This window comes from Lutra lutra, chromosome 4 (assembly GCF_902655055.1).
Source record: "Lutra lutra chromosome 4, mLutLut1.2, whole genome shotgun sequence".
NCBI classification, from domain to species: Eukaryota; Metazoa; Chordata; class Mammalia; order Carnivora; family Mustelidae; genus Lutra; species Lutra lutra.
This window is the reverse complement of record NC_062281.1, coordinates 28,726,523-28,739,015: the sequence shown is the minus strand read 5'-3', so window position 1 is coordinate 28,739,015 and position 12,493 is coordinate 28,726,523. Positions and strand designations below refer to the sequence as shown.

Below are 12,493 nucleotides of genomic sequence, written 5' to 3'. Positions count from 1 at the left end.
ACATGTAGTTTTGTAGTACATTAACTTCAGTTAAAGAATTATAATGTTCATGCTCTAAATTTTTAGTCTATTCTTTGGCCATCTATTCTGAAGACTTTCATATCTGGTACGGAGGGAATTGGTATCCTTGTTCACAGAAGCTGCTGCTTCTTTGGCTTCTGGAAAAACAATAATACTGCCCGGGCAGTTTGCGATGACAATTAAATGAGGTAATGCATGTCCAACGCTTACCACAATACTTAGCATTTATAAAGTAATCAATCAATTCTAGCAATTTTATAAAATCCAAAGTTTTTATTAAAAGGTTCTAACTTTAAATAACTGGACTCTGCCTGGTTCTCCAACCTTCTCAGTGTTTCCTACTCTTCCTCTTAATACTTAGAGCTTCCACCATAATGAAATTCTTATCGATAAATATGCCTACCTGTTCAGATCTCTGGGACTTTGCACATGCTCATCTTTTTATTGGAATGTCTGTTCTTGTTGATCACCTTCCACACCTCTGTTCTCCCTTCTAAGTTTAAATCCAATATCATTGCCTTGGGAAGCATTCCTAGATTGCTTCTAGGTAGAGTTGACTATTGTCATTTGTGTGTCTCCAAAATTCACTATTACAGTGAATTACAGCACCTAAGTCACTGTGTATGGAAAGTACTTTTGTGGGTCTGATTCCCACTCAAAGCTCCTTGAGAGAGCAGGAACCAGTCAATGGCACTCTGCACAGTATAGTGGCTGGTAGATAGCTGGTTTTCAAAGAATGTTTGATGAAGTATTTATAAGAGCTTCAAAATATTACATCATGCATACAGATGACCAACCAAAAAACGTCATATAATAAGGAAGAGTCCTTAAGATACAGTAATTATGGGTGAGGAATAAGAAGCTTGGTGCGGGAAATATTATAAAGAGAAATTTCAGATTCTACATAAACATTTCCTACTTCAGAAATGAGATTTAGGCTTACCTTTTTCTGTTTAGGTAGGGCTAGTGCTGATCTGAATGTTTGTGTCTCCCCCAACTTCATAAGTTAAAATCTTAATAGCTGATAAGATAGTGTTAGAAGTTAGGGCTTCTGAGAGGTAGGTACTTAGGGCATGAGGGTAGAGTCCTCATGAGTGAAGTTAGTGTTCTTATAATAGGCCTGCATAGAGATCCCTTTCCCCTTCCACCAAATGAGGACCCAGCAAAAATACACAACTGTGAACTAGGGAAAGGGCCCTTACCTTACTATGCCGGGGTGTCCCGACCTTGAACTTCCCAGTGTCCAGAACTATGAGAAAATAAATTTCTATTGTTTATAAGTTTTCCAACCTGTGTTATTTATTATTTACTAAAACAGAAACCCTACTCTCAGTACCAAAATCTGTATTAGGGTTCTCCAGAGAAACAGAACCAGAAGGATATATGAGGAGATTTATTATAGGAATTGGCTCACACAGTTATGGAGGCTGAGAAATCCCACAGTCTATGATCTGTAAGCTAGAGAACCAGGAAAGCTGATGTTATAATTCAGTCTGAGTCTGAGGCCTGAGAACCAGGAGGTCCAGTATCAGGGCAAAAAATGGTGGACATCCAACTCAGGAAGAAAGAATTTACCCTTCCTAAGCCTTTTTGCTCTTTTCAGGCCATCGTTGGGTTAGATAATGCTGGCCCACACTGGTGAGGACAGATCTCTTCACTCAGTCTACTGAATCAGATGTTAACCTCTTCCACACACTCTTTCAAGATCACATCCAGAAATAATGTTTAGCAGAATATCTGGATGTCTCCTAGACCAGTTAAGTTAGCACATAAATTCACTTTAGACACAGTACACTTCCGGTCTCCCAATGGAAATATTAGAAATCAGACGTGTCTTGTTATCTAAGGACTCGTAGGGTTTGAAGAGATTTTTTTAAATGTCAAATTATTTTGGTTCGAAAATGCAGATTTTTAATGCCAAGAGCTCACTTTATTATATCAAAACAATGTGCAAATGCAGACATCTTTTTGACTTCCTTTATAAAGTATAATGAATAACATTTTACTTGTAAGGAAGGCCCGAGTATAAATGAAAGATTTGGGTAACTTAGGGACAGTGCAAATCATTAGTAAGCAACCCATTGCTCAAATAATCTAGCCTATTTGATGACATAGAAAACAGCTCCTCTGATTTTTAGATGTGCGATTAGAGTGCAGCTTGAGTCCCAAATCTGCTTGCAGCCCATGATACACTCCTGCTGAGTGAGCTGTCTGATTGCCTCCTTGAAGACATTTATTGTTGATCACAATTTAAGTCAATGTATTATTATTTTGTTGGTAACTTGATTTTGATATGCTTTGTGCCAGCCTTTTAAAATTTCTCTATAGCATTTACATGAAGGGAGCTAAGTGGGAGATGACAAATACATCTCAAGCATTAACTCCACAGGTGGTCTTGTGAATGACTTTCTCCAGTATTCTCTGGGAATTATGTCATTTTCAGTGGTTGGAAGTTATTTTTTAAAATTGAGTTATCATTTCCACAACTTTAACTGTTATCTCCCACAAATAAGGGCACATCTGTAAATGATTCTAATTCAGTGTTCATTCAACCAGTATCAAATGGTACTGTCTTTCATAGTCTGAATATCACCCCAAGAGACTTTAGGTATAATGTTTTGGGTCCTTGTGTGGTAAGAATATTAAGTGATTCTTTGTTACTACTGATAGAGGTATTTTTCTTATATATGGAAGTTGAGGGTAATGCTAAATTAATTTAATAATTAGTGATGACTCCTCATTTCATCTCTCATAAAATCCTTCAATGAAAATAAAATTAAAACATTATTACATTTATCAATATTAATTTTAGGAGTAACTATTTACAAGTAGTTGAATAATATTAAGAAGCAAGTTGAGGTTGGTTGTCAAGGTCATTTTCTATTTGTCAATTCCTATTTATCTGTTCTTCCCCCCATCCTACTTGTATGGACAATAAAAATAATTCTTCCTTAAATATAAATAGACATTTCCCCCCTGTATCTGTAGATTTGTTAGGAGTTAATTGGACAGTTAAGTTGTCAAGGCCAGGGTCCCCAACAAGAAGATAGGAGTCAGGACAGCTAAGATTAAACAGCACTAACATTCCGTTTTGCGGCATAGACAGAACCACACTACAAAACATTGTTTTGCAGCCTTTGCAGAAATGACTTCTGCAAAACATCCTAAAATAAGACAATTAACCACAGAGCATTTGTCATTATCATGGGCTAGGGGCAGATAAGACTCAGCCCCCAGATGTCACTTTTATATGACATTTACAAGCAAGTATTATAAAAGAAGGAAAAAAATTTTTCTTAAGGAGTCTATAGTAGTAACAATGAGACCTAGGATGATCTTTAATGAAGTCATAATTCTGAGATATTAGCTAGTCTCAGAGTCACAGTTTTCTCATTTTTAAGTGGGGATTGTAGTGTGAGTAGTCGTGAAAACTAAGATACACTGAAAGTGCTTTATAAGGTAAAATTACTGTATAAAAGGGAAGTCTTTATTTTTACATTTTCCATTTGTCTTTATCAACAAATCTTCTTTTTTGAAAGACAGTAACAAGCCAAAAATCATGCAATTATTCCCCATTTATGTCTTATTACCTAAACATAAACAGCCCAGGTACTTTCCGGAGAGCCCTGAAATAAATCCATACAAAAACAGTCCACTGATATTTGACAAGGGTGTTAGTAATACCCAATGAGAAAATGACAGTGTCCTCAACAAATAGTGTTGGAAAAACTGGATATCCATATTTTAAAAAAGAGATTGGACCCCCATCATACACTATAACCCAAATAGACTCAAAATGTATTAAAGAGTTAATATAAGACTTGGAACTATAAAATTCCTAGATGGAAACTTGGGAAAAATCTTGACATTGGACTTGGCACTGGTTTTTCTGGATCTGAAACCAAAAGCACAGGAACAAAACAAGAAAGCAGAGAAGGAAACAGTTTCTTTCCCAGAATCTCTGGAAAGGAACACAGCCTACCAACATACTGACTTGAGCCCAATGAGACCTGTTTCTAACTTCTGACCTACAGAACTGTAAAATAATAAATTTGTGTTGTTTTAAGCCATTAACTTGGTGGTAATTTATTATGGCAGCTATAGAGAACAGATACAACCAAGTAGTTCAAAACTCCTAGAGAAAACATTAAGTGATAACCCTCAGAGGAAGCAAATCTTTTCTCTAATAATGACAAAAAATCACTTTCTTGTACCTTTTATTTATTTATTATTACTATTTTTAAAGATTTTATTTATTTATTTGACAGAGAGTGAGATCACAAGTAGGCAGAGAGGCAGAGAGAGAGAAGGAAGCAGGCTCCCTGCTGAGCAGAGATCCCGATGCGGGGTTCAATCCCAGTACCCGGGGATCATGACCTGAGCCAAAGGCAGAGGTTTTTAACCCACTGAGCCACCCAGGTGCCCCTTTCTTACACCTTTTAAATAGTAGAACTAATTAATAATTTATGCAGTATAGTAAACATAAAATGGTAATGGAGATAGTTTCGAACGCAACCTCATGGAGATAGACAAGGAAAGGCATCAAAGGAAGGTACCTAAACCGGATACAGTGGGAGAGAAAACATTTCTGGGATAAGTGGTAGTGATATCTAAGCAGTAACTCAAAGATGATTAAATCTTTGTCACGTGGGTAGAGATAGGGTGTTGAAAGGACAATTTATATTTGAAAAGATTGGAAGTTTAAATAAAGCATGGTAGTCAAGAAATAAGATAAATTCAGACTAAGAAGATCCAAAGCAGCAAAATAAGATGTCAATGTGAGGGCTCATTTTAAGAAATACCTACATCCCTAAGTCTTCCATATCACTAGACCCTGCAGTTTCAAGACTAATTACATATGGGTAAGAGAAATGTGAAGAAAAAATTGCTAATTTCTCATCAGTACCAACTCACGAAGTTATCCAGTCATGAACAACTCTAACTCCTACTATCTGTATTTCCAAACAAGTATGAACTACAGTCCTGTGTCATTTTTTTCTATTTTAAGAAACTGATGCCACCAAATTCATTTCTTTATAAACAGAATCAAAGCACATAATTACAATTTCAGAGATTTCCATCCCATTAGCTATTCTGAACACTTACACTATCATTCTGGAAACACCAGTTGCAACAGAAAAATAGTAACCCATTAAATTTGTAAGTCCCAAAATACCTGAAGCATCTGTCTTTTAAGATGAACTTGGAGAAGAAATTACACAGAAGATAGACTTGGTGACAATCTGTCATCAACAGTAACCCAAACACATTAAGTGTTTTTATATATGCCTTTTAAGTGTCAGTAAAGATGACATATCCTGGGCATAGCAGAGCAGCTGCTACCAATGGAAACTGCCTTGTTTTATCTTTCTCTCTTTATGGTTTACTTTTCACTGACCAGAAGATGTTACAGCCACAGACGTAAGAAACCATTTAAAGAATGTCCCTGAATACTTTATAAACATTGACTTCATGGAGAATGCTTCACAATTTTCTGCATGTCCTTTGTATTTTTAAGTCTGAGTCCCCTCATCCATATGTCCATCTATGATAGTCATCTGAGAGCCAAAATTTGTTAGTTAATATCAAAATTCATATTTCAAATGAAAACTAAAAGGAAAGAACAATATGAAGTTACACTCTTACAAATGTGTGTATCATCCTTGCACAGAGACCATCTAATCTTCTCTGTATCTTTCCAATTTTAATATATGTGCTCTCAAAGCTAGCACTGTAATGTTTACTTTTAAACCCATTAATCTTATGTTTCAGGCAAATGTAAGTTTGGGACAAACAGTACTATTATCAGCTGTAAGAAATCTAAAAAATTTGCTGTGGCAGAAACTGGACAATCTGACACATGGACACATATTTTTCTTTAACAACATCTATTTTAGCTACAGTAATATCTTCCTTTCTCATGTTTCCAGGACACTTCTAGAACCAGTGAAATGGAAAGTAATGAAGAAGATAGGTTTTCTGGGTACACGACACTTTCTTTTCCAAACCTCCCTTCTTCTTGGTCCTCATCTCTAGAGATCAGTAGTTGTATACTTGTTTGTTTTGCCTTTAGAAAAAATACAAAAAAGAGGGGCATGTGGGTGGCTCAGTTGGTTAAGAGTCTGCCTTGGGCTCAGGTCATGATTCCAGGGTCCTGGGATGGAGGCCTGTGTTGGGTTGCCTGCTCAGGGAGCCTCCTTCTCCCTTTCCCTCTGCTGCTCCCGCTGCTTATGTGCCCTCTCTCTCTCTCTCTCTCTCTCTATCAAATAAATAAATAAAGTCTTAAAAAATATATATAAAAAAGAACAATTTACTCAATGATATATTTCTTCTTTTGTTCTAGTGTTTTTTTGGCAAAATCTAACTAAGTTTAGTTCTGGTAAATAAACTTTCTGTATTGGCCTATCTCTTTTTTTCAGGACAACAGTTTTCCCCATGAAAACAATTCTTTGATGGATCTAAGAATTGTTGTTTTTCAATTTGTTCAGCATTTTTCTTCTTGTGAGGAGAGGAGTGATGACTTTTTAAACTCTTTACACGTCAGACAGGAAACCAGAAGTCTATGATGTGTTTTTGATGTTAAAAACCACTATGGATTTCTGTTTGACAGGAGTTTATGCATTTACTTCAACTGACTAAGAAATGAGAATAAAGTACTGTATATTAAACTACACTGTATAATAAATTATATACATAATTTTTACAAAGGCCATTACAAGTTTTAAAGAAGTGTATGCCATGTGAAAAGAACATGTACTCACTGCGTACAGTTTTCATCAACACTTTTAATCTCTTGGGTCCCTAATTCCCCTCTGCTTGGTGCCATCCCCTTAGTGAGCTGAAGTGTGCACATGCTGGGTCCCTTCTAGTTTTTAGGAATTTGGGAATAATTTTTAAAAATCCACCTTTTTTTTTTTTTTTTTGGTTTACAACATAAGAAATTAAACATATGGATTTATCTTTACTGGTTTTACTAGAAGAACATGAACAGCCTTCTGACAATATCATAGAATATAAACTATGCATTGAATATCTTTTAAAATTAATAATAGACATGGCCTCTGATGTGGCAATTCCACTTTAAGAACTTATCCTACTAATATATTAGCACATATGTAAAAGATTTATTCATAAGGATATCTACAAGGATTGGAAAGAGCCTCAACATTAATGTAAAAGTATTAGAAACAATCTAGTATTTATTCAGAGAAGCCTTGGCAAGCAGTCCATGCCAGACATGATTACAACAAAGACACCGAAGTACTGGGAAATAGGGTAAGTGATATATAATTCGTAGTACCCCAGTCACCTACTCTTAATCCAGTATATCAGGCTGTGTTCTCTCGAATTGAGTGTTCATTTAGTTCTATTATTTCAGTTTAAATAAGATTATTTTCCTTTCTCCTTATCTGAATTTCTAAGCCTTTTATTATTCTTTCTCCTTTAGTGCCCTTACATTATGGTTAATGTATCTAAGGATAAAAAATATGGCTTTTTCATCGTCAAACTTTCTTTGAGTTCATCCTAACATTGTAAGAGTATATAATTTCTGATTAATAGTATGCATTAAATTTGTTTCCTTAAGATCATTTGTGCTTGTAATGTTTAGCTTAACATTACTTCACACTTTGGAAAAGTAGCATTTTATTTGACATTTTCAAAGAGCAGACATAGTCCTTTGCCTACTAACCTTTAAAAGAATGAAGTGAAGTTTGATGATGTCATTTTGACTAGTGTAATCATTTCAACAGTGACCCTTTCCACTTTAATGTACTCTTGCCTTTAATCTGGACAAAGTGGGATATACTTTGTATTTTTCTAATATAATTTTTCATAATTTCTTCGCAATTGTTTTTGCATTGTGTCCTTCACCTGGCACTGTCTCTAACATTTTTTAAAGGAGAAGTAATTTCTACCATACAACATAGCACATTAACATCTTTGAACAATTTTATGTGACATAGAATGGTTATTTATGCATGGTAAGGCTTTACTTATGATACACAAAGTCAACAACTTGTTTAGGTTAAATGATTTTAAAGTAAAGTGATAATTTTCATGGGGATTAGCTGGGGATAGTGGAGATAGTCTATTTGTGATTTTTTTTTTTTCCTATTCAAGCCAATGTGAATTATAACCTCATCTTTTTTTTTTTTAAAGATTTTATTTATTTATTTGACAGAGAGAGATCACAAGTAGACAGAGAGGCAGGCAGAGAGAGAGAGACAGAGGGAAGCAGGCTCCCTGCTGAGCAGAGATCCCGATGCGGGACTCGATCCCAGGACCCTGAGATCATGACCTGAGCCGAAGGCAGCGGCTTAACCCACTGAGCCACCCAGGCCCCCCTATAACCTCATCTTTAAAGCCACTTGATAGTGTATTACTATCTTTCAAATGAACATTGCAAATTAAATATTCCAAACCCAGAAGTTAAATATAGTTCCTTTCACTAGACTTTTTACAACATCAGCTTTTGGATGTTACACTCAAATTATTAAAAAGTTAAAGGTCAAGAGATTTGGAAGATTTGGAAGTTCACAAACCGGTAATATTAACAATAATAGTAGTAATATTAGTAATATGTCCAAAGAAACACAAATTCAATGAAGGATTTTAAATGAGTAAATATTTTTTCACTAATACCACATTGAAGTTTTTGTTTATTAGGCTAAGAACTGAAATAACAAGATGAAGTAGATTGTATTTTCCAAAAATGACTACAGCAGTATTTCAGTTCACAAATTCTCTTTTAGAACCTTGTAACCTCTCATCAAGTGGGAGAGTCTATTTCCCCTCTCCCTGAATATGGGTGGGGTTTTACTGTTCCAGGGAATAGAATGTGCTGAAAGGGATAATGCTCTTTGACTTTCAAGACTAAGTCCAAATGGGCCATATAGATATTTTTTTTCTCTCTCTCACTCCTGGGCTGAACCCATACCCCATGATCTGAGGAATTCCAGGACACACTGAAAGGCCACAAATAATTTTTCCAACCAATGGTTCCAAAGAAGTTTCAGTTGACAACCAGTTTCACACATTAGACGTGTCAGCCTTCAGATGACTGCAGCTCCTAACAAAACAGTGGATATTAGTATCCACTTCAGTCCTGAGCAGATGTTGAGTTGATGCACAAAATAAAATCTATTACAGTTTTAAGCCACTCAGTTTTGGGGTAATTGTTTATGCAGTCACAGTAACTAGAACATAAAGCACCAGGCATTCTCGTTGTTTTTTCTTCTTCTTCAAAATATAAACCCCATAACGGCAAGAATGAAATTTGTCATGTGTCCAATATCTGGCACATAGAATGTATTAAGTAAACATCAGGTGAATTAATGAATAGAATTTTGATGGAACTGTTTTAATGCTGAAACTTTCAGAAATGTCCTGATGCCTCTCCAAGTCTTTCCTGTCTTAAAATGCCTTAAACATTCATACTAGAAAAGGAGTTTCTCTCTTTCTTCATTTACTGTTACATACTGGATTTTTCTTAGAAGCCTATTAAAAGCCATAAAAAGCCCCAAATTAACCCTCTGCCATGTCTTCCCCAGGCTTGGAACACATTGTTCTTGCTCAGGAAGCATATTCTTCTCAGCCATCAACTTCTTTAAACCCTCCCAAAGCTTTTCTCTCTCTCCTTTTAAAAAAAATTTTGTATCTAAATTCAATGTAATTAACATATACTATATTATTAGTTTAGTGATTGCCTATTAACACCCAATGCTCATTTTATCAAGTGCCCTCCTTAATATCCATCACTCAGTTATCCCATTTCCATACCCACCTCCTCTCCAACAACCCTCAGTTAGTTTCCTATAGTTAAGAATCTCTTATGATTTCCCTCCCTCTCTGTGTTTAGCTTATTTTATTTTCCCTTCCTTTCCCCTATGTTTCTTAAATTCCACATACGAGTGAAATCATACAGTGTTTATCTTTCTCTGACTTATTTCACTTAGCATAATACCCTCTAGTTCCATCCACATCGTTGCAAATGGCAAGATTTCATTCTTTTTGATGGCTGAGTAATATTCTTTCATATCTTCTCTATCCATTTATCTGTTGATGGACATCTGGGCTCTTTCCATATTTTGGCTATTGTGGACATTGCTGCTATAAATATTGGAGTGCAAGTGTCCCTTCAAATTACTATGTTTGTATCCTTTGGGTAAATACCTAGTTCAATGGCTAGATGATAAGGTAGTTCTATTTTAACTTTTTGAGGAACCTCCATACTGTTTTCCAGAGAGGCTGCACCAGTTTGCATTCCCACCTACAGTCACCACTTATATCTTCTCACTATTTTTTTACCCCTTTAGTACTTTGTAAGTATATTCATTTCTTATTGTGATTTGCATAGGAGTGATTAATTTAGACATTTTGCATGAGATTTTCAGTACTTTTCAAACTTAGAAGACATTAGAAATACATAAAAGAATGAAGCCATGTGTCTCTGTTTTGCTGTTTCAATCATATATCAGATTCCTATGGCGAGGAGGCAAATCAGGCAGCATTAGTATTTTCCACAGATTTTATGTAGCACCCAGTATCTGCCCTCTGCCCCAATAGTCACATCCTCTTTTACACGTAGGAAAAGTGGTTTCTCTCATATTTATTGCCGAGTCACTCAATACAGTTGATTGTTTTCCTGCCTTAAGCTGCTCATGTCAGTATTGTCCTTTGCTAGCTTTCATCACTGTCCTTTAATTCCCCTAGTTTTACCCTAACAGCAGGTGGTTTCTCATAGCAGACCTTTCTAAAGGTTAGGGAGCAGCAAAATACAATTACCACATAGGGCTGGACATAACTATAAATCCAATGACAGACATCACTCTTCCTAAAAATGAATCAGCATTTCCCAGGGAAGGTGATTTTTTTACTGCCTATTTTTTTCTTTTCAGACACAGGTTGCTTGCCAGGTTGCTAGAGCCTTTCCTTTCCCTTGACTAAGCCCAACCTAAACTCTAGTTATCTTGCAGAGCATTTCTATTTTCCTTCTCTCACCTGTGTGCTTAAGCACTGTATCTTCATCTGAAAAATCACAAATATTCTTTATTAGCTAAAATTTGAGGAAGAAACATGGTATTTCAGGAATTTCCCTCAAACTATATATGAGTTTGAAGATGACGTAATTCTGTAGTTTAAAAAAACAGTTTTTAATGCATTCATTTATATAAAAGTACAAAAGCACAGAATCTGTGTCTTGAGTTTTAGAAAAATCTTAATCTTTTCCTTAAGATTTGCTTGTAGGAAATGAGACAAACACTAACTAGCCTGCCGCTAAGTAACGCCCTTCCCTTTTCCTTAATATACCAACTGAGAGCTCTTCTTTATACACGGATCTAACTTCTGAAATTGCCTGTGGTCATTGAAGAGAGAAATTTTGTGACACAGTGGGACAGGGGAAGGACCTGTTACTCTTGGGTTATAGAAAAGACCATGACATTGTGCAACCCCAATAGCTGTAAGGAGTAATGTGGATTAGGAAACTTTAAAAGGTTTTTATAAGAGGTTTTAATAACATAAATCTGAATAGGATAACATTACTTGTAAAGTAAAATATTAACAGTCTATTAGTTTTATCTATCACTTTCTTTCTCTAGTTAAAAGTTACATGGCATAAACCTCTATAATGGAGACTAACTTCTTCATTAGTATCCATAAGATAAACCATACTACTAAATATACATTTATCAGTGTCAGTAGGTATTGAAGAAGAAGAAACAAACATGACTTGTTAAATTTGAAATTATATAAATTATTATATAAATTATAACTTAGTATATTATTATTAAAATCCATAGTCCAAGTATAAAAAGAATTCACACCATGAGAAAGCCTCTTATTTCACCCTACAAAGGGAATAACAAGTGAAATGTCTCAACTCCCTATTCTCACCCATCCATGTTCATGTCTCTATATCTGCACCCATTTTCCTTGTTTTGCTCCATATTAGTTCGGCTTTCTCCTGAAGTACTATTTTCTGACCATGTACCATCCCTGCTTTTTATGTATTTTTAACCTCTCCCTCCCTATTGACTATCTTTTGATCACGAAATCTATCTACAAATGCCTCACCTTAGTACATCCTTCTAAGCAAAACAAAACAGTATCTTTCCATCTCCATCTTTTGGTCACCGCCATTTAGCTTCACATTCTTACACAATTAATCTTTTGAGAGTAATTTAGACTTACTGACTTTCCCATACTCATGTTCATTCTTCAACTCAGAATACTCTTCATTTCTTCTCTCCCAGGTCTACTCAATCCACCGTCATCAAGGCCATCAATCCTTTATATCACCTAATCTTGGTGTGAATGACCTTGTCCTGATCCTAATTGAAATCTGCTGTATTTGCTGCTGTGGACCAGTTCTTCATTATCAAAACTTCCCCTCACTGATCTTCCAAGACAGCACACTCTTCTTTTTCTTTTGCCAATCAGAATATTCCTTTTTGGTTGGTGCTCCCTCTCT

The 12,493-nt window shown here is 35.5% G+C and overlaps 1 non-coding gene across 1 annotated transcript; it reads right to left on the bottom strand.

Moving 5' to 3' along the window:
• Window positions 1–5,647: 5,647 nt before the first annotated feature.
• LOC125099474 (U6 spliceosomal RNA) lies at window positions 5,648–5,753 on the bottom strand. The gene has a single exon (XR_007127200.1). It is a non-coding gene; the product is annotated as a U6 spliceosomal RNA (small nuclear RNA).
• Window positions 5,754–12,493: the final 6,740 nt, after the last annotated feature.